The sequence below is a fragment of the Rhipicephalus sanguineus genome, chromosome 7 (genome assembly GCF_013339695.2).
Source record: "Rhipicephalus sanguineus isolate Rsan-2018 chromosome 7, BIME_Rsan_1.4, whole genome shotgun sequence".
Taxonomy (NCBI): Eukaryota; Metazoa; Arthropoda; class Arachnida; order Ixodida; family Ixodidae; genus Rhipicephalus; species Rhipicephalus sanguineus.
Window position 1 is genome coordinate 108,497,968 of NC_051182.1, and position 24,217 is coordinate 108,522,184.

General features: G+C 46.7%; 1 long non-coding RNA gene across 3 annotated transcripts in view; it reads right to left on the reverse strand.

The window, feature by feature from the left end:
* The window catches only part of LOC125759343 (uncharacterized), a 35,074-nt gene extending 14,456 nt beyond the window's left edge, over positions 1-20,618 (reverse strand). For all 3 annotated transcript variants that reach the window (XR_007416915.1, XR_007416916.1, XR_007416914.1), the window contains exon 1: positions 20,219-20,618. This is a non-coding gene — a long non-coding RNA (uncharacterized LOC125759343). The remainder of the gene's footprint in view (positions 1-20,218) is intronic.
* Between the last annotated feature and the right edge of the window lie 3,599 nt (positions 20,619-24,217).

Below are 24,217 nucleotides of genomic sequence, written 5' to 3' on the forward strand. Positions count from 1 at the left end.
CCCAGTATTCTACCTCAGAGCCATACCGGTCTTTTCTTTTGCTTTATTGCCTGTTATTAGACACGTAGATCTAACAATAAGGACATGAAAGAAAAGGCAAAAGTTGTGTCAGTCCTACTGGACAGACACAAGTTTAAAATTCCTTGAGAGCTGTCAAGGATCCTACCATCGACAACCACTCAGGTAGAAACTCCTGAGCTTTCTGGAGTTCCATAAACTTAGTCATACACTCACGAAAATACATCCATGCGCGCCGTGCATCTGGATCGCAATAAAACCCCGCCATACGAGCCCGCCATAAACAGTGAAGGCCAATTAGCATAATCAAGTCAAAAGGAAGTCCCTCTTCATCATCTACTGGCAGAAATCTTATACCATGTGGATCTAACGGCAAATCCTTCTTTATCGTCCTTTGAAGTACATCCCAAAAATAAACTCCTTCCCAGCAATTTAAGAAAACGTGGTCTATAGTTTCCGGTTTTTTACAGATGAGGCAATCTAGCTTCTGCTAGTGACGCCAAAGCAGAGACATACCGGTGCATGAAACAGCTTTGCAAAAAGACGCTATGCAGGCTTCACGCCGGGAAGGAACCGCATTAGCATATGTATTGTAGCGTGGTAGAAGAGTAAAATAAGAGCCAGGCGTCACAAATCGCGAATTCTGTAGGCAGGCGTCGCACAATGCGAATTGCGCCACAAGTGGGCTGTTGGATACTTCCATCTGATTACAAGGGTTCTGCCATAATTTACAAGGGCTCAGCCATTACAAGGGCTCTACCATCGCGCGGACACGGCGAAGAAGTTACCCATAGCAGTGGCACAGCATTTTAATGTAGCAGGCCACAATTTCGAAGATCTCAAACTTTACATACATCAGTCAAACTTCCGGTCCCCAAGAGACAGAAGATATACAGAGTCATACCTTATTCACAAGTTCAACACACTCCAGCCAGCAGGTCTTAACGTTTCTAAGGGGGCTCTTGAATCGATTCGCTATGGCACATACACAATGAAAACCAACGAGAGTTAAGCCCTCCTTCTAGGAATTTGGAACCTACTATTATTAAAATGCCACGTGCTTGCACTGACAATCATTCAGTGAAACATACACCCTCCCCTCTCCCGCCCCCCCCCCGCATTTTGTTCCTTTCTTTTTTGTTCCCGCCTTTCTTATGACTCATACAGTTCGTCACGGCGGCCTCTCCTCCCCCCTCCCCCACCCCCACTCTGGAGAGGGCACGCAGCATATACACACGATAGCTAAGGAAATTAGTTCCAGCCTTGAAGAAGACAAGTCCACTTGTCGAAACGTTGGCTCCAGCACCCACCCCCTGTTTACGGAATTTTTCATCGCAAGCTTCCATCTTCCACTTCCTGCCGTTCTTTTGGATTTCAAATATGGAGTATTTTAGCACTCCTACGGAATTTATGTAAGAGCTGAACCTGTTTCAAACTTTTTTTTCCCTTCATTTTCTCAGAAAGTTTAATATTGGTATTTTCCGTACGCGAACAAGCATAACTGTTTTGCTAATGACATTTTTTTAATTAAAACTTGACACACTTCACATTAGTGGGTGTTCAATGAACTTCAATAAGTAAAATCGTGCGACAAGATTTTATATGAATGCCCGTCATTCGAAGGTGCCCCTAGTACTAAGGCATAATTTGTCATTATTCAATTATAATGCGATGGCAGCGCAACCACACACGGACTGAAGAAATAAGGAACATGGAGCACCTTCTTCAGTCCATTTGTGGTTGCGCTGCCCTTTCATTATGAAGTACGACCAACTAGCCCTTGTTTCAGATTTAATCACTAGGTTTTTAATATTGATGTGATCGCGTTTGTCTATTTCACTGCACTTGCCAAAGCTTCCTTCATGTCCCTACAAAATATTGGGTTTTTTTATTGAGCGGAATTTGAGTTAGGAGTGTTGGCGTGAGACCCAACTTTATTATATTTTTTTATTGAGTAAATATTAAAAATACGACTTGCTTTATAGTGCTCGGATGTGCCCAAAAAGGTCTGCTTTTTAATGTACACTAATAATATTTAGTGCTCAATGCCTGTTTAAGAAATTATCCAAACACTTGGCCTGATACCTTAGGACGGGCGAGGTAGTGTACCTCTGTGTTAAAAGGGGAAAAAGTATTGTTTTATTTCCAGGGTGTGCTTTATAAAGGTCACACGTCTTGCTAATTGCGCGTCTACGCGTGTGTACATGTGTGTGTGTGTGTGTGTGTGTGTGTGTATGTGTGTGCAGGTCTGTGGACGCACTCTTTAAAGATAATGGCTCCTAAAACTAAATATAAGAGCCAGCAATGTTGTTTTATTTCGGCAGACCAGGTAGCCGTAACATATTTCCCTTAACGCTTCACTGGAAATGTCGAAAACTCGTAAAGCCCTTGGACGCTGCCACTAAAGAGATGGTGATGAGTGTAGCGTCGTTTTAATATTATGCCTAGTACATTGACCACATACAGTGCTGGGCAGTATCGAAGATACATGTATCTTAGATACTATCTTAGATACTCTATGGGTATCTAGTATCTGTATCGCGATACTTCTCGAAATAGGAGTATCTGTATCTGTATTTCCGATACATTCGATGATGTATCGTGTATCTTAAGATACAAGGTACTTCTATCGCAACACAACCGTGCGAAACAATAATCGCTGGCCAAGCTCCGCTTCTCAAGCTGGTACTGCCCGTACAAAAATGTATGTAGACACTCTATAGACTTTCTGAAAATGGGTTTAAACTGTCTATAAACTAATAATAATATCTGGGGTTTAACGTCCCAAAACCACGATATGATTATGAGAGACGCCGTCGTAAAGGGCTCCCGAAATTTCGACCACCTGGGGTTCTTTAACGTGCACCTAAATCTAAGCACACGGGCCTCAGACATTTTCGACTCCATCGAAAATGCAGCCGCCGCGGCCGGGATTCGGTCCCGCGACCTTCGGGTCAGCAGTCGAGCGCCTTAACCACTAGACCACCGTGGCGGGGCAAACTGTCTATAAACTGTCTAATACGATTTTTGTAAGGGTGGTGCCACTAAGCCATCTGTTATGCAGGTTTTGTGGGTTGCGGTTTCTTTCAGTTGAGGCAAGGCCTCTGACCGGGAAAGGAAGGAGCCATTTCCTTTAGTGCACACACAACAAAAATACTTTATCACTCAAGAAGAAGAGAAATACAAAAATATACAAGCAACTGTAACCAAAAGAGTCAAGCTCAGCCTACATCAACGCTATAGCGACCAGTGCACTAACCAAAGACGGTTCCGCGGACCGTTCAAGGAAAGGATGACAGCCACCGGTTATAGCGACGCTTGAGTGGACGTGAGCGGCGGTCTCGTTGCTGGTAGGCGCTTACGTTGGCGGCGAGGGCCCTCGTAGAGCGGACGAAGAGTCAAGTCGTCGCAGAGGTCGTAGAAGGCAGCACCCTCAGGCACAGGATGCCGACGACCTCCCAGCCCACGTACGCAGCATGGAGGTTGGTGGTAGGCACTCGGGCTCGTCCCGTGGCCGGCAACTGGCAGCAGGAACCCACTCCCCCAATCAGGACGGCTAAGTCTGCTCCACAGGAACCGGAACCAGCTGGTCGGACAGCCGGAACGCCTCGTATCCACGAACGCCCGTTTCCGAGGCCGTCTGGAGAGCCTCGACGCTGTCGGGCCCTTCGTGTTCGGCTCCGTAAGCCGACGACACTGACTCTGGCACCAGCGTGTCCTTCTTCCGGGCTCTCCGAGTCCGACTGCCTCGCGTAGATGTAGATGTAGATGTAGATCCTGTACAGCTGGCTCACACCCACTCAGGGGCATTGGCCAAGAATCGGGTAGCTTAGAAGAAAATTAGTTTCGAGCCCGTTGTCGTCTTCCTCCGTCTGCCGTGCCACCATCTCATTGGTTCTCGGCCGATTTCCCTCGTCTGCTTACACGTGCCATTCCCCGCCGACATCGTCCTTTTCAACGCGCCGCACGTGTCTGTTGTGTGGTGCCTCTGTCGTGTCACACCTCCGCGTTTGCAGCACTCGCGACACCACAGCACAGCACCGACACTCACTCATCACACCATCTCAATAAGTCTTAGGGCAGGGACGCAATTTTATTTTTCCACCAGAGTACCCCAGTGAGGGCAGAAGATGAGGAAGATGAGCGCGCGGACGTGTACGCCCAGGCCGCGTACCTTTTGTTCGCTGGATTTCTTTTCTTTTAGGGGCGAAGCTCCTTAAGGCGGCACCCGTTCGTCCCTCGTAGTCGTCATCGTCGTAGTAGTCCGTAACAAGTCTTACGCTTTGACCTCCAAGGTGGTGCCGGTGGGAGATTTCTCCTGTTCGTTGTTGAACAATAAAAAATTCGCAGCGTGCGCGTTAACTAAAAGCCGAATTCTTCTGTCTCTCATTCCCCATTAGCAGCCATTGGCATGTTCCATTAGGAAACGTTAGTAGAAGTAGAAGTGTAAGTGTTAGCTAAAAGCCGACTTCTTCTGTCTCTCATTCCCATTAGCAGCCATTGTTTACCTCCAAGGTAGTGTTTGGTGAGATTTCTCCTGTGCGTGATTAAACAATAAAAATTTTGTTCAAAACGCCGTTGATTGATGAAATAAACCAACGAAAGACGCCAGATGTTTTGTAAAAGCAGAACGAAAGAACGCCAGATGTTTTTCTTAAAGTGTAGTAGTAGTAGTTGTATGTAGCCACCTCGCCCGATCGTCAACGGGCGAGGTGGACCGGCAACGGCGCGAGGACCCTGCCGTACGAGAGTTAAATCACACTAAAAGACATACTCTGCGGGCGATACACTCTAGTGAGCTTTCAACTTTTCGTCTTAATGTACATGATAAAGAAATTATTTCTACGAAAAACGCAAGGCACACCTTGAGCAATATATTTGGTTTTGGGACGCTAAATGGAACCATGAGGCGATGCGAAGCCGGAGCACTTGCACGATCGCGTTCCGTTGGCTTTCGTTGGGCATGCTACCGACCTCGCGTCGTGGAACGCGCGTCCTGTCTTCCCTCTAGCCTTGCCTTTAATTCGCACAGGGCGAGCGGGGAATGCGGTCGCTCTTGGCGCTCTTTCGCTCGGGAGCGGACTTCTTCCTTGCATTTCACCGATCACAAGTGATAATGAAGGGACCACGTAAACCAACAGTACAATAAAAGTTTGATGTTTAATATATACACGATGTTTCACACTCTTTATATTATGTATTGGGCGCATTTCACGGAAGAGTTTCACGGTTTACAGATGATTGCCTCCGTAGCTTCGCCCCACTCATCATCATTCACCCCGTGGATATGCTGTGATTTTTTAGTTGCACCAATGCCGTGACACTTGCTCTTAACCACTGTCCTGCGCCGCGTCTATCGCGCAAATTTTGATGTTGCTACAGTGTCATTATTGAAGGTTCTGTTGATTCTTACGTCTTGCTCCGTAACGAAATGTGATGCGTGCAAGAACGGGGTTCCTTTGCGTCGCGTGGATTTTACATATCAGCGATTTGAAGGATCTCGTGGATGAAAAGCTTGCCTTGCATGCAATGAATTAACTTATTTGCAAGTAAGAATCTAACAACGTTAGGACCGCTGGTACTAATGCTAGATCTAAAAGAGCAAGCGTTTACCTAACATAGAATATCTTGGCGTACCGTATTTTTCCCTTCTTGCTACATTTATTCAAAGATTTTATGAAATCATAATTTGATTATTAGCACAAGTGCTTTCTTAGCTGTCATTTTGTCACGCGCTCCCAAAATAGGATCTCTGCTTTATTCTTCTGTGTGATTTATTTCCACTGCTGTTTACACAGTTACACGTTGCCAAGGCGATGTTGAAAACAAATATATATTATGTGGGCATACTTTGAGTAAACAGTACAAAAAATTCTGCTTACCGCTTAGGAAAATAGCGAAATTCAGTTTGCATTATAGTATTGGAAATCATTAGGAGTCATCTTAAAGATGTTAGGAAGGGCATTCAAGAAACGTTGTTTTACTGAATGCTCTGTTTTTCTCATGAGCATCCTAACGAGCCGTTTCAGGCAATTTTCCATAGACACTGAATTTTCTATTGTCTCAACAGGTAAGTTGACAATACTCCATGCTCATAGCTATTCAGGGTGCCGTCTGTATTGTGTTTCTGTACTCATTCAATGTGGATGTTTGATTCACAACCACCTCTCTATTTTACTTATATTTGTTTTCCTGTTTTAGGCTTCCTAAATATTTTTCGCATTACTAATTGCCACGTAATGGGAGCTATAAGTGGCAATAGCGCAAGTAGCGGCGGTGTCCTGCGAAGCTTTGTAGAACTATACAATACGTCTGAGACGTTTCTGTGTTGCACATGTCCTCGCGTTGAAGAAAATTTGCTAAAGAGATGGCACGTTAGTGAGTATATAAACAAAGAATTCTTTACGCCGGCAGATAAGTAGAATATGAAAATTCATTGCAGTTTTACGTAATCTAAGTATACACCAGGGGTCTCAAACTGAGCTTATAGCCGGATGGCCGTGGTCACGAAATTTAGTTGCAAGGGCCGGGACAGTGAAGGTGGTGGGAGAGAGCTCGAACAAAATGACGTTTGAAAGGAAGCCTTTTCCATATCTCATATATAGGTCACTTCTGAAGGGGACTTGGAGTGAGGATTCGGGAAACATCGATAACGATGTACATAATGACTGATATCTGCACGCGGATTCTGAAATAGAGTTTTTGTTCAGCGGTTATGTTTCAGCACATGGTGACCACATGTTCCTCACGAAAGGAATACTTGAGACCAGTCTTGTCTGAGCAGCTTGCGAACATACTTATTTAGAAAATGAAAACAAACGAGACGAAGACGGTCATGTGTGCGGGCCGGGCCCCTAGCGAAAGGTCTCAAACCCCTAATATACACCATGCGTCCCCCCCCACATCTCCCCCCCCCAAAAAAAAAAACAAAGGAAAATGTCGCTACCAGCGTTGCTGCTGCTGTACACCTGTCCGAATATACGGTATTGTGCAAGCTGCCTTTTAGGGACAAGATAAAAGTCCACACCGGTATTTGCGCCGTCGTGCGAAGGCTTTTTATTGAAGTTATTGTGATTATATGGCAACCTGCTAGATGGTGGGCAAGCTGTGCAAAGCAAGTACCGCTGTCAGCGAAGTGTGCAAAGAGTTGTCCTGCGAAGAAGCTAAAACAAACCCCAATAATTGTTCTGGAAGGAAACTAATGTACTTTGAGCAAAAAAGGAAAAACTTTTGAGATACTTTTGAGAGCTTTTGAGATGCCAAATTCAAGTGAAGTAAAATAGGTCACAGTTAAGAAATTTTCAAGCAGACATTTTCGTGCATAGGCGTTTGCTGCTACATTATATGGATCTTTAATAACAAATTTGAGAATGTATCGAAGTATCTTAAGATACAATTGCCAAGTATCGTATCGGATGCAATTTTTGCGGCAGTATCTTGTATCTGTATCTCCAATGCTTCTTGCCTGAGTATCTTGTATTGTATCGCGATACAATTTCAAAGTATCTTTGCCTAGCCCTGACCACATACCATCGTAGAAACGTAACACATATGCTATAAAGGTAGAACTTTATAATTATGGCGTAGCTGCAAGAACGTACAGTGGCATATCAGTACTTCATGCCTAAACAGCGCCATTCGCACAAAAGCTGCTTACTTCAGCAGAAAGAGACATTCTTGATGTGTGTTTACTGTACGCTGCGACATGCAACTGATTATTAGGCACCGTGACTTTGCCATCTATGTAAAGACCGCGGTGCAATTGATGGCCTGGTCCAGTAACGGTTTGCGAAGGCATTTCCCCTGAGTGTCACTTTTACAGCGAAAGCTGTTGTGAGATCACAACAAGGGCCGTTTTTGGCGCCATAGTTGTCCGCCGCCGCCTGTGTCCGTAACCACTATCACTCGAAATCAGAAAAAAAAACTAAATAAGAAAAACTTTCCAGAATAGAACGAGGTTCGAACCTGGGCCTTCTGCGTGGGAGCCCAGTATCTTACCTCAGAGCCATGCCGGCGCTTCAAACGGCTTTGCAAAAAGACCCTATACAGTCTTCATGTCGGGAATGAAACACCTTAACATATGTAATGTAGCGTGGTAGAAGAGTAAAATAACAACCAAGTGTCACATAATGCGAATTCTGTAACCAGGCGTCACACAATGCGAATTGCGCAACGAGTGAGTTGTTGAATACTTCCAGCACATTAAAAAGGGCTCTGCCATAACTCTTCATCATCACTAGCCACAGCATCAACAAAGTGCACATAATGCATTACAGATGTTATGCGGGTACCACGGTTCTCAGCAGAAAGACAAAAAATTGGCATAGTGGCTGCTTCCCTACCTTACAAAATTTATGATGATTTATAACGTAGTGGGTTCCTCGCAAGTGCACTTGTTTTGGTTACCAAGGAAGCCCATTCGGCCCCCATGATCCATTTCTCCATGGTCTCAATAAAGTTAATTCCCTCTGTCTCTCTCTTTGTCACGTTAACATATGTTATATAGCGTGTTGGGAGAGTGAAATACCGACCGCGCGTCGCACAATGCGAATTACGTAACTAGTGTATCGTTTAAAGCCTCCAACCCATTACGAAAGGCTCAGCCATAATTCTTCACCGTCATCAGCCGTCGCATCAAGAAAGTGCACATAATGCCTTAAAGATGGTACCTCGCTTCTCCGCAGAATGATGAGTAATGTCGTGGTGGGTGCTTCCAACTTCACAAAAAAATCACAGCATATCCACGTGGTGAATGATGATGAGTGGGGTGAAGCGAACTCGCGCTGCAGCACGGCCATAGCATTGGCGCGAGCGTGGTCCTTCTTGATGGAATATATTGTGACTAGATTGTTTGAGAACCACAATCTGTTGCACACACCGCAACTATGGCCGAAACTGTTATCAAGGAAGTCCCGCTGGAAGCGCGCGTCGGCGCCTTCGGGCAGAGCCCGCCTGATACGTTTTGCAGCCACTTCACGTGCTCGCACAGCCTCGGGCTCTGCCTGCCGGTACGCGCGCTTTCTCGCTGCTTCACGGTCCTTCACATTTTGAAGATCTGTTTCGCGCCGCAGCCGCGCAGCTTCGGCCTCGCGGGCTCGAACGGCGGGGTCTTCTCGCCGCAGCCGTGAAGCTTGTCGAGCAGCTTCGGCTTCGCAGGCTCGAACGGCGGAATCTGCTTCGCGGCGTCGACGTGCAGCTTCGGCCTCGCGGGCTCTCACTTCAGGATTCTGTCTGCGAGCGAGCGCTGCCGCCGCCTTCGGTGCCCTCCGTTCCGCAGCCTTGTCTTCCATCTGGCGACTCCGAGCTAAAGAGAAAGCGTGTCAAGAGGGAGCCTCATGGCGCGTTACTTCTGAAATGTTGTCTTCGGGTGTCGTTGAAAACACGAGACGCAGTAAAGAAGAAAGAACGCCACACAGGCGAACACGCACGAGAGTGTCACTCGTCAACGTCGTCTTCTTCTTCTACTGCATACCAGAACGCGCGCTTCTCACGAGCTATAGGTGGCTACTACAACGCTACAAACAAACGGAGGATGGACAGACCCACGGCATAAGGAGCTTCGCCCCTAAAATGATCGTTTGTGACGTAGTGGGTACGTTGCTAGTGTAGTTGTATTAGTAGCCACAAGAGAGTTTAAAACGGGCTCTAGAAATGACGCTCTTCGAGCTTTCGCTCTGACTGTGCTGCGCTTTCCGCGCAGGCCTGGTGTTTTTGCTTCACTAATAAAGTAAAATTATGTTACATCACTGAAGCAAATGTGTTTGTTACGCTTGACGACAACACGCGCGTGAGTAAATACGTTTAAACACAGAGACCGGAGACTATCCGTGTAGTATATGAGCACTCGCGCCACGCAGTCAGCGGCTGAAAGGATGCAAAGGATATAGCGCTATACATATATGGCAGGTACGATTTATGCACAGAATTAGCATTCACATAAAACTTCTTCCGCTAAAAGCATCCGTGCGGGAATATTTCGGTGAATTCTGATGCTGGATACATTAGTGAAGTCGGCCGACCAGTGGCGAAAACATTTACGAAACCGAAGTACTTTGAATTTTGCCCATGAAGTTAATGGTATGTGTTATACCGTTTCAACGTTTTGATAGCGTTGAACAAGTGGTCAACGAAATGGCCATCTAATGTGAGCCAGTCATTCTTCTAAAGACCGCCTTTTTTGGTAGTAAAGTGACTGTGCTAGTGATAGTTTTAGTTATTCCCATAGCAGAAACTAATGAGCGAATGCAAGCTATTCAGTCGACGATACTTAGCGCCCCGAATCATACGTGCGGCTTTAGCACGATACAATATTTGAACTTTCTTCTTTGTGCTAGTACACCAATACAGGTAGCGGCTTCCTGCAGCTTATGCTACAAACATTCAAGTGCCTAATGTTCTATTGCACTACAACTGTATCCTATGTTTAGGAAGAAAAAAAGTACACGAAAAAATCTACTCAGAAATGCGCGCGCGTGATGTTCCGGCAATGAAACATGTATGTAACGCGCTCGACGTCTTACTGATACATAGAATAAATGAATGTAATTTCGGTAATGCTTATCTCGATGGGATCTTAATTATGGGGTTAAGTACAGGCGGGAGGAAAGAAGGGTCGAATATTCCCGGCTAAACTGTAACTGAGCTGTACACTGTGTGAAGGATGGCAAAATGGGCCCATTATTAGCAGCTGAAAGCGAACGGCTCAGCGAAAGTCGGCTGCAGCAACAGTGGTCCAATATTAGACGCTGAAAGCCAACGGTTCAGCCGACATATGCTGAAGAATGACAAAACTGGCCCTATATTTGCCGATGAAAGCCATTGGTTCAACCGATATCGGTGGGTCGGCGGTAAACGAGGCCCAATATTGCCGGTGAAAACCGAATATTCAATAAAGGGTGGCCAAGCCGGCCCCGCATTGCCGGCCAAATTCAGCGGCACAGCCAATGATGGCTCACTGCCGGCACCAATGGGCCGAGATTGGGCCTCGTATAGCCGCCGTAAAACCAATATCATCCCTACGTTTTGTGCTGCGTGGGCTATTGCTCTGCGATGAAACTACGCTCTGGTTACTGGCAAATCGCTGTAGACGGCGTTGACCGTGAGAAGACCACCTTTCTAACGCCTGATGGGCTCTACCAATTTCGAGTTATGCCGTTTGGCTTGTTCTATGCACCGGCCATGTTCAAGCGGATGATGGACACGCTTTTGCGTACCTTTAAGTTTTATATCTACCATTGTTACCTGGACGACATAATTATGTTTGCCCCAACCTTTGAGACTCATCTTGATCGACTTTCGTCCATGCTTTCAGTTTGTTCGGCTGGACAAGTTAATTCTTCGAAATGCCACTTCAGGCTCCAAGAAGCTGCCATTCAAGGGCATTTCTTTGGCTCATCTGGTATCCACCCAAATCCCGACAAATTTCGCGCTGTCATCGATTTCCCCGTACCTACTTGCGCTAAAGACGTTCGCCGTTTTGTGCGCCTATGCTCATATTTCTGACCATTCGTCAGAAACTTCGCCGACATTGCCCATCATCTGGCTGATCCCAAGAAAGACGTGCAATTTTTGGGGTGTCCCGCCCGATCAAGCAGCTGATTTTTCACGCCTCATTACGTTCTTCACCACACCGCCGATTCTCGCCCATTTCAACTCGTCCGCTCCAACCAAGGTCCGCACTGACGCTAGTCGCTACCTGATTGGCGCTGTGTTAGGTCAGCGTCAATCTAAACATAATCGAGTTCTTGCGTACGCCAGTCGGCTCTTTTCCTCTGCTGAACGCATGGGCGCGAGGACATACCGTGGCGCCACCATGCGGTGGCATCTCTGTGACGCGCAAAGTTGGATTGCTCCGCCAGCCCTCTCCCGCTCAGCCCGCAGCCGCTTTGGCATCTGCTTTTTTATTAATATTGTTGTACTTCACTTCAAATAAATCAGTAAAATACTGCTGCAGCTTCATCACTGACTGTACGAAATGCAAAATAACTGCTCAGAAAAAAGTGTTACGCCCTCAAAATGCTTTAGACAGCGTCCTGACTGCCGGCGTCGTCTGCTATGACCAATGATATGGAAACCACGGGGGCCGCGCCCGCTGCTTTTGTAAAAAGTAACGAATCATTTTGCGTCGAATGGGCTTTAGCGCGTGCTTGCAGCAAAGACGGTTATTTTTTGCTTCAAGAAATGCGGGCAACCGTGCAACTTCATTCGTTGTAGGTTTGCCTATAAGAACGGGCCGCGGTTAACACGACAAGCAACAGGCAAATTTACATTCCTGTTTAGTACACATAGCCCTGTGAAACACGACGAAAGGGGTTTCTCCGCTTTGTGGAAAGCAATCAAGTATGCTTAGAGATTCATGCAGCAGCAAACTTTCTCATATGATTGGAGACAAATGCACGAGAGCTGTATGTACGCGCGCGCCCCATTCAGTGTTGTAGCCACGGTGTAAGATATACCGTGGTTGTAGCTAGATAACATTTCACATGAGTTTGTCTGCGGCACGATTTTAATATGTATCTGTTGCTTCTCGTTGCGTGTATTTTCTAAGGTTGTCACACGATGCATTTTCGATCGCCACCAAGCCACATCGGGATGAAAATTTTCGAAGATTGACTCCGTTATCCAGCTTGACAAAGGGGCCATTCGCGATCGAAAAATACGGTCCCGATCAATGTCGGTTGCGATAGCAAATGCACCGTGTGCCAGCCGGCCGTATTACCTGCGCACTTGAATGACCATGCTGATGACTTACTGTGGTCTAATTACTTACCGTGGTCGAAATGGCAATATTATGTTGCTGTGAAAATACCAGCGTCCAGCATTTATAAAGCTTCATTGAGAAGCAGTACGGCACTTCGCGGCTGCTGCTAGAAGGTGAATCAGTTTTGAAGCTGGCCACGTTTTCGCCTGTAGCGTAAATCAACACAGAGAAGAACAAGTGACACTGGCTATGGGCTCACTTTACAGACATAATCTATAAGCAAGGAACCCCATGGGCTGAAGTCGAGAGTCTGACGGAAACCCGTGTGGTCGGAAAAAGACACGAGGACAATTAAAATAAACACGACGGCGGGAGCGGGGGGGGGGGCGTTAAAGAGTGGTGGAAGTTACGTCGGCGAGACAGGTAACTTCCAGCAAAGACTCAAGCAGCACATGCATGACGTAAGAAAGGTTTCATCGGACGCGCTGGCCGAACACGCAGAAGCAACTGGCCACGAAATAGACTGGGATAAGGCAAAGATAACGGAAAGAGAAAATAACTGAGTTTCTCGGCTTTATGTTGAATCTCTGACAATCTAGACAACGGCGGACATGCTTAATCGTCATGACGGCAACTTTCCGCACATGTCTGCACGTTGCCTACACCATATTTTAAAACATACATAACCGGACTGTTTGCGCATTCATTTTTCACTGTGAACAACGCTGCTGTGAATATTGATGGTCGGTGTCCATTTTAGCACCACAGACTTGAAATAACAAAAAAGAAAGACAGGTGACAGCGGCATCATGGTCGTGAAAAGCAGGGTGGCGGTAAAAGTGAAAGCTCACGCCTGGCCCCTTCGCGTACGTAGCGCACTGCGACACGGAGCAGAAAAGTACCGTGCCACCGATAACATTTACTGCACTTTTCCGGATTGTGTAGCCTCTAGGGGCCCACACATAAGAATTTAGAGCAAAGCAACGCTGTTCAAAAGCGACATTGCGGTTAAAAACAACGCATTCAACCGTCCGCTTCCCTTCGCCAGAGCGAAGCGAGGTCACGTGATCGAACCCTGCACGTCACAGCCATTGCAGCGCCAGCGTCTCCAGTGGTGGGCCCCGCACCCAATTACGGAGCTAGAGTGCCTAGCGCTTGCATGGGCAGTTGGTTAATTCCGCCCCTATTTATATGACCGACCATTCACCGTTACCATAGACCACCACGCTCTATGCTGGCTTTCTGAAGGATCCGACAGGGCGCCTGGCTCGTTGGGTTTTACGTCCCCAGCAATTAATGTGCACTGTGAACTACATGTTCGGCCGTTTGTACCAGGACGCCGACTTGGTACCGCGTCGACGCTCCGATCTCACAATGGCTGACTCGTCCGTCTGTATTTCCTCGCTCTCCGCTTTCAGTAACATGGATGACGAGCAACGACGTGACGCGTCCCTACAAGATCTAAGCATCCGCCTGAATGCTGACTCTAGAGACCATTCGCTTCGCATGTTCGTCATCATAGAACGCACCTTATACCGCCGGAACATGTGTCCCGTGGGACAGGAAGTACTTCTTGTAGTACCCATTTGCCTGCGGTCGACTGTACTTCAGCAACTACATGATGAAACAATCGCCGGTCACCGTGCTGTTGCCAGAACGTATGACCGTGTCCGCCGACGCTTTTGCTAGCCCGGCCTCTACCATTCCGTACATCGTTACGTTGCTTGAGAGCCGTGCCAATGCCGGAAAAAGCCACCTGTACACGCCTCTGGGCTCTTCCATTCAATCGACATACCTGCCGAGCCTTTTTTACAGCGAAAGGTGGTATGAGGTCTGTTGTAAATGCGGTATCAAACCACCGCTTCATGTGCGCGCTGTCATTGCGCATGCGCCATGTTCCTTTTTTCGTTTTGAATCATGTCATTTCTTTTTCCACTTTGATAAAGAACATTACACCATTTCCCGCTAAAAGGGACCATGAGGCGATGCGAAGCAGCGTTTCCGCGTGTCGAGCCCGCGTTTCATTCGTAGCAGTTTCCCGCCGACAATGCCGTTTGCGCTGGGCTTCCCTAGCCCGGAGCTCGGGGTCCTCTTGCCGACGTTTACGTTGCGCTTCGGTGCGTCGAGCCTTCCGCTGCTGCACCCGCTGCTCCGCGATCTCGGCAGGCGTTAAGGTATTAATGCAACTGGCGCCGACGGTGTCGTTGGAACAAATGACACCGGCGCAGCCGGCGCAGTGACTGAACGTGTGTAGGGCCTAACACGAGCCTTTTATCTAAACGAGGAGGGGAAGAGGAGAGGGGGAGAGGGAGTGCAGATGAGGTGTGTGGAGAGGGTTTGTCTATGCGCAGTAAGGGTGGTAACGCCGCACACCACCACCATCACTGGATTGAACTCCGCCATGAGATGCTTCGCATCTAATATATGCGTTGAATAAAAGCTTTGGTTTCGTTCTCTGCTGGCACGGAATTGTCAACCTCTCCGTCCTTGCATGATGGCAGCTAGGCAGCTGCCGCTCTCTACAGTGGCGACGAGCCAGAAAAACACCCGCGCGGTCAAGCAGGAACGTGAAACTAAGCATTGTGTGACAGCTGTACCACTGACAACGATCGCCTCCTACAAGCTTCTCAACTTCGAGGATGCCACAGATGAGTGGAAGCTTTCCCTCATCGAAGTTGAGGCGCATTTTTGAGGCGAATGCTATTTCTGATTCTGCTATTGCAAATTCTGGTGGGAAAGATAGCAGCTGCAAAGCCCATTGCCTTAAGTTATGACGAAATTGTCAAGATGCTAAATGACCACTACGATCCAAGGCGCAACGAAATCGCTGAAAGCTTTCAGTTTTTGAACCGCTGTCAGCGTGAGGGGGAATCCATTCATGATTTTGTCGTCCCAATCCGACGCATCGCAGATAATTGCAAATTTGGAGGCTCCCAGCACAGGCTGCGTAGAGACCGAATTGTACGTGGTGTGCGTTCAAGTGCTGTACAGAAGCAACTTCTGGCAAGACGAATTTAACGCTGGAGGAAGCTGAGTCGATAGCAATAACCGCTAAAACTGCCGAAAAAGACACTGGGACGTTGTCTGTAGACCTACCGCCTGTTCTTGAAGTGGAAGCGCGTCGCAAGCTACCATCGCGATCAAACATGGCGAGCTCCGAGCGATTGGAGGGTGGAAGGTGTGGCAGTTCTAGACATGACGGCAACAGCTGCATGCACGATGTTGCGCTAGCGCCCTGAGGGGTCACTTGTCGAAAATGTGTTGCAGTCGCATTGGTAAAGATGTTACCGCCCCTCTGCGAGTCCCTCAAGCGAAAGCTCTGGTGCTAGAAGAGGCTGCTTCAGAAGAGGACAGCAGCGATAGTGCTGAAATCTGGACGTTAGCGTCAGTACGAAAGAATTCTCTTGAGCCCCCAATAAGACGAACGTTCAATTGGGGAGGCATGAACTTATCCATGGAAGTAGATACAGGTTCACCGATTTGCGTCATGTCACGACAGCTGTTTGAAAAACATCTCAAATGGTGGCCAAGCTTCAAGCCTTCGCATGCAAGCTATCCTACTACAGTGGAAGAGTACCGGTGAACGAGCTGCAACTTTGTGTGAGATACCGCAATATTTCACTTGACTGTTCCCTTGTGGTTCTAGAGTGCCCCGGACCAAGGTAGTGTAGCCGAGACCTGCTAATCCTCCTGGAACAAGCTGGCGTTCCGGTACTGCGAGTCAGGCACGATGGCAAGGCGAGGGATATTCGAGCGAACCACCACATCATCAGTGCTCTACACAACACCAAGGAGGACGTTTTTTCGGAAGGACGATGCTGACCCCAAATTCTGTAAGGCGAGACCTATTCCATATGGTTTACATGACAAAGTATCCCAAAAACATGACCGGTTAGTGCCGCTAGGTATAATATCACCAGTCAAGTTCTCATAGGGCGACGTTCATTGTGCCCATTCTTGTTTTGGCCATGAGAAGGGCAATACGTCCATAACATTTGACGAGTAATCATTCAGGCCTTAATAACTAGTCAGATTTACTAGAAATTCCTGTTTCTAAGCGCTTTGCTTAAATTATACTTCGTTATCCAACCATTACATCATTCTAAAACTTACACAGGCAGAGAACGTCTTTGGTAGTAGGAAAATCTGGTTAGCTTTGTAGGTTACTGCCGGCAGCAACCCTTTTTATAACTATGTGTGTGTGTTTGTACATGAGTGCTTCTGTGCGTGTGTGTTTTTCGAAGGTTATGATTCACAGACCTAATCATAAGCGCCAGAGTTGGGCTTTTTACATATCGTGTGGTGCTAACATATATCCCTTCGTGATTCACACAAAATGTGGAAAATTCCGGTAGCCTCTAATACCACAGGCCAGGAACAATGTGACGTTATGCGCTGCTATTGTAAGCGATGACGGTAGGCTGAAACATCGTCCCATCAGCGTGGCTAGAACATTGAAGCGCTCGCGTATCGTAGAAAGTGTTGACATGCTCTAAAGTTACAAATTTGTAATAATGGCGTTTCTGCAACAACGAAAGAAACTTATATCGCCAGGCAACATGTGTCGGATAAGTGCTGTTCAATCGCTTGAGAGACCAAGAGATACTATGCTTACCTTAACCGTACGCTTCTCTAGGTAGCGGATGATAATCACTGTAAAATTTTATCAATAATAATGCCAGTGACATTTCTTCATAAGAATAGCAGTAAACACTTCGCAGCCCCTGAGTATCATTTTTCTTCGAAGAGGTTTTTTCACGGCCACCAACACGGATATGCCTGCGTCATTTCTGACGCCGCTAAAATAGAACTCTAGGAAGCGTTAAAATATCGCGAAGTGTCCATTAATGAAGTTCCGCCTTCTTCTTCTGTTCTTTTAATTAACCTACCATTTTTTAGCCCTCATATAGCCCAGCCAGGGAAACCTTTTTAAACAAGGTCATTCCTCTCGACTCATTGTCGACCTCCTTGGTGCATACCCATACCAATGTTTTGTGGAAAATTTTCGCGCAAAGAGTTCTGTGCTCATTCTGATGCGCTGACGCCACGAGGCAGAGCGCACAAGGTATTGGCGGCGTGCAGATTGGCGTAAACCAACGCAACTCAATAGCAGATAATGGTTTGTTGCTCCATTTTCGTCTAGAAAAGGAGAAGCATGCTAGCAGCGGATTTCAGTCGGCAGGAAAAGTGACGGTAGTATGAGAGGCTATTAAAGGAAAATAAACCACAGTACGACCAGTGACATGATGCCAAACTTTGTGCACAATGAACTTTGTGCTATAGGGGCCGAGAAAATGCGCCGAACCACTGTTATCGTTACAACTACAACAAAATACAACTATTACAATCGCAATTCCTACTGGTTCGTTAACAGTTTTCATTTGTGCTTATTTAGCATCAATTCAGGTGGAAGTACAACTTGGGCATTGCAGGTTGTGGTTGTATTACGCCGGCAATGGATCCATTGTACATAGACTTTCACAAGGTAAAATTGAAGAGGAATATACTTTTTACACAACACACTGTAGACAGTTACTATATTTTATTCTGCCCAAATAAGGAAGCAAATATTTCTGGAAAAACAGTTTTTTAAAGGAACATCGTCGGTTCTCGCTAGAGATTTATCAACTACTTTTTTTGTTAAGGACGTGCTCAGCGAAGGTGAAGATGTCAAAAGAAATCATTTTTAAATCTGAAATATGTCTTCACGAATCAAATGAAGCTTGGCCAAGATAGCCTTCTATGCCTTGACGTCATTATATTTCAATAAAAAATTGTTACAGGTAAAGGTAGGTCAACGACACCATTTGAACTCGGCATCTGCCCCAACGAAGTTTGATGGATTACCAATGCGCTAGGAATGCACGTTTCAGCATGTGCAAAAGAATACTACTGTTGTCCACGCGCGCTAGCCGGTGCATTTTCACTTTCTTGATCTTTTGCCATCGGTCTCCTATTGTACATAGGCCATTGAGGTCATAGATAGAAACGTGCAGCACTGCAAGCACTTTCATTCGCTCTCCTATACCAGCACGACTCCACCCCGTAGGCATACGCGGACAAACGCCTCTTACGACGGACATTCTCAGCGCGTTGGAGCATTCTCATCTGCTCTTGGATGCGGTTTCCGGCAATACGTGCCAGAGTATATAGTATGTGTACATCACGGCACAGTTTGCGGGTGCACTTGCGTCATTTATACAACATAATAAGTTAAAAAAGACTCTGGTGCGCCACACAGGTCCTCATTCAAAGTAAAACAAAAGTGGTATATGAGCCAGTCCTCTCAGATCGCTAAGTGAACTGGGAGCGTGGAAACAGAGAAAGGACGAGAAGAACTACACAACAGGAGCCCTTTATCGTCGCCCTTTGCGTGTTCCAGCGCTCCCAGTTTAGTGAATGAATATTTACCAACTAGCCCAATTATCGATCCTCTCGGATCGCTTCGCATAACCCCAATTTTCACTGTGCGTTGGATCTTACAATTTTTTTTTAATTTTAAACGTGAAGACAGACTGGCACGAATTTCGAGAATACCAGACGACATGACGACGTGTTCTTTAACTTAGCTACTATGTGACAATTCAAGCTAATGGTTGTAAGCCTGAAACACGTCTCCGAGAAATTTCCGAAATCAATTACCACGCATTCCAGGGGTGTCAAACATGTGGCCAGCACATTCCTGCCTTCGCGCCTATTTTTTGTGAGGCACCCAATGCAGTTTACATGTGCTGAAATTAACGGCGCAACAAAAAAACTCACAAGGTTTCTAATACCCTTGTCACACGGGTAAGCTTAACCGCTGTTATACCCAACTGCAGTTAGCGGACGTAACCACAGTTACCGAAACCAGACAGACACGCTGTCACACATTTGCAGCGCTTCGAAGCGTTCTTTAGTTGATACATTGCTGTTTTCGAGCAAACACCGCGTTCTTTAGTTGATACATTGCTGCGTTCGAGCAAACACCGCTATAACACCACCTTGTACAGGGATTCACGCTCGATTATGGACGCGTCAGCAGCGTGTTTTGATGCGCGTCTATCAAATAGCGTGAAGCCCTGTTCAATGAATGAACGCAGCCGTGTATCAATCTCGTGAAATGCACGCGAAATTTTTGCAGCGCGGACAAACTTGTACCTCAAAGCCGGTAATTTATCTTGGATGCGTACCAACACCTCCGTCGTCGCAACGGTGCAGTTACACGCTTTTGGCTCGATATTGCGCTGGGAGCCGAGCTGCTCGTCCAACATGGGGGCCGCCATGTTGTCAGTTTACGGCGCTAACAGGGGTTGCCTACCTCCGTTATGAAAACGGTCGTTAGCGTATTAACCGCGGTTAGGGTTGTCGTGTGACAAGGTACAACAGCCGTTAGACTTAACGGCCGTCGTACTTAACTGTGGTTAGACTACCCGTGTGACAAGGGCATTAGCCACCTTTTTCTTCTCAGTCAATGCATTCATTCTACCCCGCCACCATCCGAAAGCTTTTTGCACCTACCGTGGTTTTTGCACTGTATCCGTGATCGGCCCACCTTTGACAAAGTAGCATGTCATGTGATGACGTCGTCATGTGACATGACGTCGCATGATGTCACAGATCTGGCAATTTGTGTCTTCGTGATGACGTGGTATGGTTACGTAATCAGGCAGTTAAGATTGAGTCGATGGAGGTGATCTCGATGGTTCGAATGATCGTGGCGACACGTTGAAAGACTGGACAGGTCCAGTTGCTCAGATTCTGGCAAACTTGAGTTTATTTACACACATTGACACTTGCTAACCAAACAAGGGCCTGGGCGGCCACTGAACAGCTCTCGGGACAACAGCTGGGCTGGACCCACACCAAGCATTCAAGCTCTTCAGAGAATTCCCTCTAACTTTTTCGTCCCTGGATCAGAGTTGGCACCAAGCACGACCTCTGTCCCCTCTTCAACCTATTCGTCGAGCACCAAGCTCTCCCTATCCTCTCCTATTTCCCCTTTTAAATAAACCCTGTCTTGTCGGAGACCACCTTGTGGGACCAACCCTATTCGATGCTCCAGCAATGAGCAAAGGACTTTCTCTCAGAGAGGTGTCTCCGCCTGCACGTTCTCACGCTTTGCTGCCCTCATCATGCAGGAAACCAACTAATGACGCAATCAATCGCATATACAAAGTACACTGAAATACACCACACCAACGTGCGTAGTTTACATTGCCGGCTCGAGCCTTCTCTGCGACAAGGTGCTGCCGCCTGTTGCAATTACCGCGAAACCAAGTCGGCGCTCGTTCAGTGAGAACCATCGCGACGGCGACACGTTGTTTACGTTGTCAGTCTCCGTGAGACCGCTTCCGCCGCACGGGTGATTCCGCAGCGAATAGAGCTGTCGACAAAAGGTCGCGGGGTTCGGCTACAAAGGCGCGGGTTAGAGCGGACAGTCTAATGGCCTGTATGAGCGGCCGCTTTTCATCAAGGCGTCCCCTCTCCGTCGGGCGCCGCCCACCGATTAGCCACCGTTGACCAGCACCGCTGAAATCTTCCCCCGAGCATAACTAACGCGATGATGATTTCTTGTGTCACTCGTCCCCGACGCTGCTTGACGCTGATCGTCAATTTTGGCGTTTTATGAGGCATCTAAGATTTTCGCCGTAAAATTCGATTTCAGAAGTGGCTTCGAAATTTCAGTCATTGTGGAGATTGGTATGGATGTTTCCGATTCCTCAGTCTCAAGTCCTGTTATAAATGACTCGTATATCAGACTGGGATAGGCCTTGCTATTTCACATAGCAAATTTAGCTAACGTTTTGCGACCCACCCCCCGCCTCTCCCGCTCCGACCACTTTTGCTGACTTAAGTTCGTGACTGCGGGTCTCTAGCTGAGGTGAGCTTGAGACCCCTGACGTATTCTACCGAACCATACTTCTCAATCAGAACATGGATCTAGTATCTACCCCTACAACTGGTCTAGGAGACAGTAAATTGAGTTGTCGATGATGTACTGGAATAAACTCCAGCTAGTTTCTGCATATTATTCATGAAGAGCTCATTTGCTGCCCCATGCTGGACGAAAGTTGCTACCGATGATTTAACGTTCACCTACTCCTGTGCAAGCATTTTCCGATTTAAGTCAGATTTTTAAGTACATCATCACAATTATTTTTCTCCCGAGATCAGGTGGGTTTCCCGCGGCATCATGCTCCCCAGCAACCCTTATGAAAAAATGCAAAACAGTTGTAAAAAACCTAAACCGCTAAATTGTTGAAGTGGTGTTTAATATATAAATGCAGAAGACTAATATGACAGAACACGTCACGGTCACAAGCTCACCTCTGCTAGCTGGCCGCAGTCACAAAATTTAGTCGCGCTGTACGGCCGGGACAGTAAAGAAGTATGGCTTAAGAGAAGTTTGTTAAGAGATGTAAATTAAACGATGGTTGGAATGGTGAGAGGGGTAAAAAATGTCCGCTAACGCTATTGACAAAGCGCACGTTCCTTCCCAGTCTAATATATGGATTAATTTTTAAAAACATGGGTTTCAGGACTCAAGAAACATCGATACCCTTCTCCAGAATGACGTAAATTTCGACACCAATTCTGAAATAGAGAGTTTTACGGTGAAAGTCGCAGTTGACTCATCATTAAACACGAAAATTTACCGTCGGCGTCCTGCCGCGCAGGGAAATAGCAACACAAAAATCATCGTCACGTGATAACGTCATGATATCACGTCATCGCGACGTCAGATTGCTAAAAGTAGTGACGTGACTATGATGTGATGCGACGAAACGTCTCATGAAAAGGACAGCACATGACATCCTACCACGGTCCAAGGTTAACCAATCATGGAGGCAGTGGAAAATCTCTTTAGGTGCAGAAAGGTTTCACAGGGTGGCTGGTCAGGATCAATAGATTGAGAGAGGAAAAAGAGGATGGCTTCCTCCCTCGAGTCGTCTTAGGTGAATGTAAAAGAGACCTTGCTTATGAGTTTTTTTGAGCGGGTAATTTCAACACATGGTGAATGCATGGGTATCTCACAAAAAATATGATCCAAGGCTGGCATGTGTGGGCCGCGCGTTTGAGACCCCTGAAATACGTGGCAATTCATTTCGGAAACTTCTCGAAGACGTCGTTGAGGCTTACAAAGGTTAACATGAATTGTCACACAGTAGGAACATTCAAGGACATGTCGTCATGTTTTATTGCATTTTCGAAATCGATGAGCAATCATGTTGAAAATTACAGTAAAAAAGTTCGTTTAATCCCACGCACGGTGAAAATATAATGGTGTTATATGAAGCGATCGGAGAGGACCGGCTCATAAGCCTCATTTTTTTAAAATTCGATCAGGCCCTGCGTGGCGCACCAGCATCTTCTGTAACTTATGTTGTATAAATCACGCAAGCGCACCTCCAAACTGTGCTGTAATGTACAAAGGCTAAATACTCTCCCACGTATCGTCGCCAACCGCATGCGAGAGTGGACCCGATATGAATGATCGAACGTCCTCAGGATGCTGTCGTAGTGTGTGTTTGTCCGCGTATGCTGCCTGGGTGGAGCCGAACTTGTATAGGAGAGCGACTGACGAGGTTTGCAGTGCTGGTAGCGAAAATGCACCGGCTGGCCCGCGAGACATTGTTCGTGTTCTTTTGGACATGCTTAATCTCTTGCCGACGTAAGACATGCAAGCCTAGAATCACCGCGTACTACTTCCCCAATTGACGTTTGAGATACAGAACTGCTAATTGATAATGAATGAAGGAAATAAGTGTTAATTTTAAGGCCTCGGTTTCTTTGTTATAAACAATATTACTGAGCACTAACGGACAATAATGCCAAGGAAAGTATAGGGAATGTTTTTAGTAGTAAATATAAGGTAAATGTGAAGAAAGAAAACCGAACGAAAAGATAGCTTGCCGCGGGCAAGGACCGAACCTGCGACCTTGGAATAACAAGTCCGATGCTCTACCAAATGAGCTACCGCGGCGGCCATCCACCCGTCCACTTTATATGGTATATATGTACATTTAAACGTGGGAGCGTCAGTCAGCGCCGCCGCCAGTAGCCATGACGGCGAGTGTGGAACACTTTTTTTTCTGCCTGTTGGCGTCACGTAGCACGTGAACTTATACCGAGCTGGCAGCTGACCAATAATCCCTCGCATACCACCTGAAAGCATCAAGTCTGCCAGAACGAGACCCTCGCTATGATTGAAGGAAAGAAGCGTTAATTTTAATGCCTCGTTTTCTTTGGTATAAACAATATTATTGAGCACTAACGGACAATAATCTAAGGAAAGTATAGGGGATGTTTTTTAGTAGTAAATGTAAGGTAAATGGGAAGAAAGAAAAGTGGACGAAAAGATAGCTTGCCGCGGGCAGGGACCGAACCTGCGACCTTCATTTAGTAGAGCATCGGACGCGTTATTCGAAGGTCGCAGCTTCGGTCCCTACCCGCGGCAAGCTATTTTTTCGTCCACTTTTCTTTCTTCACATTTACCTTACATTTACTACTAAAACA